This window comes from Scyliorhinus torazame, chromosome 2 (genome assembly GCF_047496885.1).
Source record: "Scyliorhinus torazame isolate Kashiwa2021f chromosome 2, sScyTor2.1, whole genome shotgun sequence".
Taxonomy (NCBI): Eukaryota; Metazoa; Chordata; class Chondrichthyes; order Carcharhiniformes; family Scyliorhinidae; genus Scyliorhinus; species Scyliorhinus torazame.
In genome coordinates this window covers 95,980,250-95,987,440 of record NC_092708.1, presented here as the reverse complement: position 1 = coordinate 95,987,440, position 7,191 = coordinate 95,980,250, and positions in this window count along the sequence as shown.

Below are 7,191 nucleotides of genomic sequence, written 5' to 3'. Positions count from 1 at the left end.
GCCAGCTGGACGGCCCTCCAAACCGTCCCATTCTCCCGTTCTACTTGCCCATTTCCCCGGGAGTTGTAGCTGGTCGTCCTGCTGGAGGCTATACTCCTGCTGAGCAGTAACTGACGCAGCTCATCACTCATGAATGAGGATCTCCTGTCACTGTGGATGTAGGCGGGGAAACCGAACAGAGCGAAGGTACTGCTGAGGGCCTTGATGACGGTGGCAGACGTCATATCGGGGCGTGGGATGGCGAAGGGGAATCTGGAGTACTCATCGACCACACTGAGAATATACGTGTTACGGTCGGTGGAGGGGAGGGGCCCTTTGAAATCCACGCTGAGGCGTTCAAAGGGGTGGGAAGCCTTCACCAGGCACGCACGGTCTGGCCGGTAGAAGTGCGGCTTGCACTCAGCACAGACCTAGCAGTCCCTGGTGACTGTCCTTACTTCCTCGACGGAGTAGGGCAGATTGAGAGCTTTGACCAGATGCTACAATCGGGTGACCCCTGGGTGACAAAGTATGTCGTGTAGGGCCCGGACTTGGTCCACTTGTGCGCTGGCACATGTACCTCGGGAGAGGGCGTCTGGGGGCTCGTTAAGTTTACCGGGGCGATACAAGATCTCGTAATTATAGGTGGAGAGCTCGATTCTCCACCGCAAGATTTTATCATTTTTGATCTTGCCCCGCTGTGTGTTATTGAACATGAAGGCTACCGACCATTGGTCCGGAAGGAGAGTGAATCTCTTACCGGCCAGGTAATGCCTCCAATGCCGCACAGCTTCAACGATAGCTTGAGCCTCCTTCTCGACGGATGAGTGTCGAATTTCAGAGGCATGAAGGGTGCGGGAAAAGAATGCCACGGATCTGCCTGCCTGGTTTAGGGTGGCGGCAAGGGCGACGTCTGAAGCGTCACTTTCTACTTGGAAAGGCAGTGACTCGTCCACTACGCGCATCCCGGTCTTGGCGATGTCTGCTCTGATGCGAGCGAACACATGTTGTGCCACAGCCGCAAGGGGAATTGGGAGGACTGAATGAGTGGGCAGGCATTGTCTGCATTGTTTGGGTACCACTGAGCATAGTAGGAAAAGAACCCCAGGCAGCGTTTGAGGGCCTTGGGGCAGTGGGGGAGGGGAAGTTCCATGAGGGGGCGCATGCACTCGGGGTCGGGCCCGAGAAGACCATTTTGGACTACATAGCGGAGAATGGCTAACCGGGTCGTGCTGAACACACACTTCTCTTTGTTGTAGGTCAGGTTGAGAAGGGTGGCACTGCGGAGGAATTTATTGAGGTTGGCATCATGGTCCTGCTGGTCATGGCCGCAGATGGTGACATTATCTAAGTACGGAAAGGTGGCCCGCAAACCGTACCGGTCGACCATTTGGTCCATCTCTCTTTGGAAGACCGAGACCCCATTTGTGACATCGAAAGGGACCCTAAGGAAGTGGTAGAGGCGACCGTCCGCCTCAAAGGCAGTGTATGGCCGGTCCGGCTTCCGGATGGGGAGCTGGTGGTAGGCGGATTTCAGGTCAATTGTTGAGAAGACCCGGTACTGCGCAATCTGATTGACCATATCAGATATGCGTGGGAGGGGGTACGCGTCGAGCTGCGTGTACCGATTGATGGTCTGGCTGTAGTCCACGATTATCCTGTGTTTCTCCCCAGTTTTAACCACTACCACATTGGCTCTCCAGGGGCTGTTGCTGGCCTCGATAATACCCTCCTTAAGCAGCCGCTGGACTTCGGACCTGATGAAGGTCTTGTCCTGGGTGCTGTACCGTCTGCTCCTAGTGGCAACGGGCTTGCAATCCGCAGTTAGATTTGCAAAAAGGGAGGGGGGATCGACCTTGAGGGTCGTGAGGCCGCAAACGGTAAGGGGGGGGGGGTAAGGGCCCGCCGAATTTGAGGGTGAGGCTCTGGAGGTTGCACTGGAAGTCCAGGCCCAACAGGAGTGCAGCGAAGAGATTAGGAAGGTCATAGAGGCGGAAGTTACTAAATTCTACGCCGTGGACCGTGAGGGTGACTGTACAAAAGCCTCGGATCGGGACGGAGTGGGATCCGGAAGCTAGGGAGATCCTTTGATTGGCCAGGTGGACCGCGAGGGAGCAGCGCCTTACCGTGTCTGGTGAACGAAGCTTTCGGTGCTCCCGGAGTCCAGCAGGCACGAGGTCGCATGGCCTTTGATTTTAACCATTAGCGACGCGGTGGCCAAGTTGTGCGGTTGAGATTGGTCCAGCATCATCGAAGCGAGCTGCGGGTAGCCATCGGATGCTTCGGGTGGCGAGCGTGTGCGGTTCCGATGTCGAGATGTCCGGGGACCCTGTGGGGAACAAGATGGCGGCGCCCATGGTGCGCACATTGCGGGGTCGGGACAAGATGGCGGCACCCATGGTGCGCACATTGTGGGGTCAGGACAAGATGGCGGCGCCCATGGTGCGCACATTGTGGGGTCGGGACAGGATGGCGGCACCCATTGGTCGCACATGGACCCGGGAGGGGAAGATGGCGGCTCCCATTGTGCGACTGGTGTGGGGGAGGGGGCGTTAGCGGGCACGATCGCAGCGACTGCGCGGGCCTGGCACACAGCTTCGAAGTGGCCCTTTTTACTGCAGGCTTTACAAACTGCAGTGCGGGCCGGGCAGTGTTGGCGGGAGTGCTTCTGCTGACCGCAGAAGTAGCAGTGGGGACTCCCGGGGTGCGCGGATCGGCGTGCGGCGCAGGCGTATTGCGAAGGCAGGGCCCCGGCTGAGGAGGTCGTCGGCGGGGTCCAGGAGGGGTAGGAAGGGGTAGAAGGGTGGGCAGAGCAGCGAGAGAGGTACAATTATTGTACGTTACAGGATGCGACCATCATGGAGAGCACCAAGGTTTTCGTCTCCGCCAGTTCGAGTGTGGCCCCTTCCAGCAATCATTCTCGGATGCGGTCCGACACAATCCCCATCACGAATGCATCGCGCATGAGGATATTCGCGTGTTCGGCGGCCGTGACGGCCTGACAGTCACAGTCCCAGACAAGTGGAATTAGGGCCCACCAGAAGTCTTCGATGGACTCACCAGGTAGTTGCGAGCGGGTGGCAAGTACATGCCTGGCGAAGAGCGTGTTCGCCTTCTGTGTGTAGTGTTCTTTGAGGAGTTCCATCGCTTTTGTGTAAGTCGTGGCATCTTGGATCAACGGGAACACACTGGAGCTCAGTCTGGAGTACAGGACGTTTATCTTCTGACCCTCCGTTGGCGCGGGCTCCGCCGCGTTGATGTAAGCCTCGAAACATGCTAGCCAGTGAGTAAAGTCTTTCCTGGTGTTGGGCGAGTGAGAATCTAGCTGCAGGCGATTGGGCTTAATTCGGATATCCAGTCTGTGGAAAATCTGACTGTAATAAACTGATGCACGATCAATTGCATAAAGACTAAAGTTGGGCACAACTGTGGCTTTATTACAGTCAGATGCGAGGCCTCCTGCTGCAGATGGCGAAATGGCAGGGCAATGGAGGTCATGCATATTTATACAGTTCTCCCTGGCGGAGCCAGCCAGCAGGAGCTACCGGCGAACCTGTAGTGCAGGTCCTACCTTACATCTCCTATTACAGTGGATCACCACATGAACCAAGCTCAAAAGCCAAACTACTGAGTGGAAGAATGAGAGATTTATGCACCAGAGGTTGCATTAGAGAACTTTGGGACTGCATGTCTCCAGGAAGTGATGCAGGAGCATGTGGCATTGAAAGACATATCTTTGCTGAATGGACCATTTGAAGTGATATTTACCTTTTTGTTTTAAGTATTGTATGCCTGTTAATTTATGTTTAATTTACATTGGTTCTGAATTGTGTTAAAGTAAAAGTTACAAAATGTGAAATCTTATTGGTGATTTATTCATATGGGGTAATTTGGTCAATTTGGTTATTTTGATTTGCAGATCCCCTTATAGTGTCCCAAAGTGCTTCACAGTCAGTTAAGTAATTTTTATGTTTTGTTGCTGCTGTAACATAGGAAGAGGTGTAACCAGTGCAACAATTACCAGACTAAGCTAGAGTCACAGACTAACGACATGGCTCTCGTCGGTTGTGGCAATGTTTAAACAACATAACAGGCTACAAAGCAAAGCCGAGTAGAATCTCCAGCAACAGAGCAACCTTCCCCGATGAACTCAATGCATTCTGTGTTCATTTCGAGCTGGTAACCATCAAACCGTTGTCAACTGCCCCAGCAGCCTCGGACACACCGGTACCTAACGTCACAGTTTCCAAAGTCAGATTGGCCTTGTTGAAGGTGAACCCTCGGAAAGCAACGGGTCCTGACGGAGTCCCTGGTCGTGAACTCAGATCCTGTGCGGGTGTGTTCGCGGACATCTGCAACCTCTCCCTACTCTGTTCCGCCATCTCCCACACTACAGCCCTTGCCCAGTCCGCTCCTTCCCAGAACAAGGATAGAGTCCCCCTCGCTCTCACATTTCACCCCACCAGCTTCCGTATGCAAAGCATAATCCTCCACTATTTTTGCCAACTCCAGCGTGATGCCACCACCAAACACATCTCCCCTTCACTCCCTCTGTCAGCATTTTGCAGAGACCGTTCCTTCCGGGATAATCTAATCCACTCCTCCACCGTACCTAACACCTCTCTCATCACCCATGGCACCTTCCTAAGCAATCGTAGAAGGTGTAACACCTGCCCCTTTACCTCTTCCATGCTTAAGATCCCAGGCTCAAAACATTCATTCCAGGTTAAGCAGTGTTTCACTTGCACCTCTTTCAATTTTGTCTATTGCATTCGCTGCTCCCGATGTGGTCTCCTGTATATCGGAGAGACCAAACATAAACTGGGTGATCGCTTTGCTGAGCACCTTCGGTCTGTGTGCATTCAGAACGCTGACCTTCTCGTTGCTTGCCATTTTAACTCAAGACCCGGCTCCCATGCCCACATGTCTGTCCTTTACCTGCTGCAATGTTCCAGTGAAGCTCAACACAAACTGGAGGAACAGCATCTCATCTTCTGTTTAGGCATGCTACAGCCTTCCGGTCTCAACATCAAATTCAATAACGTCAGATGATTAGCTCTACCACCCCTCAACCCCTTTGTTTTCATCCCATTTCATTTTAACAGTCTTTTACCTTTTATTTATTTATTGTTTTTCTTTATATAGTTTTCCCCCTCACTCTTGCCCCCATCTTATCCCCTTTCCTTACCTTTTCTCCCCTTTGCTTCCTCTGTTTTCTCATTTTATCTCTTTCCCACCCATGTCCCCCCACATCTACATCTGTTGCAGCTTACTCTCTGATTTTAGTTTCTCGGTTGTTTGGCATTTCACACCTTTTATTCTCTCTGGGGACTGCCATTAGCATTCTTTTCCCTTTGTTCCTGTGGCTATGACTATTCTTTCATTCCCTCACCCTACAGTATAAATATCTCCGACTTTCTATGCCTTTTAGTTTTGACAAAGGGTCATCTGGACTGGAAACATTAGCTCTTTTCTCTCCTTACAGATGCTGCCAGACCTGCTGAGATTTTCCAGCATTTTCTCTTTTGGTTCCAAATCCTAGGACTTGACTCCTCCCTCAGCAACTGGACCCTTGACTTCCTGACCCATAGACCACAATCAGTAAGGATAAACAATGACTCCTCCTCCATGATAATCCCCAATACTGGGGCCCTGAATGGCTGCATACGTACTCTGTAAACACACATGACTGTGTGGCAACATTTGGCTCCAATTCCATCTACAAGTTTAATGATGACATGACAGTAGTGGGTCAGATGTCGAACAATGATGAATCAGAGTATAGGAGGGAGACAGAGAACCTAGTAGCATGGTGTAACAACAACAATCTCTCCCTCAGCATCAACAAAACTAAGGAGCTGGTCATTGGCTTCAGGAAGGGAAGTATCGTACACACCCCATCTACATCAATGGTGCCGAGGTGAAGACGTTTGACAGCTTCAAATTCCTAGGTGTGCACAACAACAACCTGTCCTGGTCCACCCTTGGCAACACTATGGCCAAGAAAGCACAACAGCGCCTATACTTCCTCAGGAAACTAAGGAAATTCGGCAGATCCACATTGACTCTTATCAATTTTTACAGATGCACCATTGAAAATATCCTATCTGGCTGCATCACAGCCTCATACGGCAACTACAGAGATTCGTGAACACATCCCAGTCCATCACATGAAACCGCCTCCCATCCATTGACTCTGCCTACACCTCCCACTGCCTTGGGAAAGCAGGCAGCATAATCAAAATCCCTCCCACCCAGGTTATTCTCTCTTCCAACATCTTCCATTGGGCAGGAGGTATAAAAATCTGAGAACTCGCACTAACAGGTTCACAGCTTCTTCGCACTGTTACCAGATTCCTGAATGACCCTCTTCTGGACTGAACTGATCTCTTCACACATCTTCTCTACTGAGTAGTACTACACTCAGTATGTTCACCCGATGCCTGTGCTTATGTATTGTGAATTTATGTATGTTCTATGTTTTTCATGTATGGAACGATCTTTCTGAACAATACTTATCACTGTACCTGGGTACACGTGGCAATAAATCAAATCAAAGGACCAGATAATTTTGATTTTTTGTGATTTGGTGAGGGCTAAACATTGAGCAGGGAGAAGCCCCCTCCTTTTTGTTCGAAATAGTGCCATCATGGGAACATCCTAGATGGCAGACTAGTCTTCGGTTTAATGTCTTATCCGAAGGAATGTCAGCTCCGATGGTGCAGCACTCATTCAGTAATATACCTAAGAGTTTGGCTCAGTTTACCTCCCAAATCCCTGTAAACTTGTAATTCGGGGTCCTCCAGGATTCTTACAATATTGGACCTTAACCACAATCTCTGAATTAAGAGTTGCTAGTGCTGCCAACGAGGCACTGAATGGCGATGAGAAGAGCTCAATACTCAAGGAGCGATCTTAAAAGATGGAATGAACTTCAGGGTAAATTGCGCATGAAACACACTTGCACCGAATTTCCGTGATCTTTTTTTAACCAGAATTTAGCTTTAGATCCCTTTTGGAACACAGATTCAGGAAATTCTAGCCTGGGATGCCATGGAACATCCAACGTCTCCCGTCCTCTGAATATTCGACACTGCGTTGGACTCTGAAATTTCAGCTGTTTCTTTCATGTTTCATGTTACCTATTCTGCATATTTGCAGTCTTTTGGAGTCGTGGGCCCTCAACACAAATTTGCTTGTATTCTACAACAT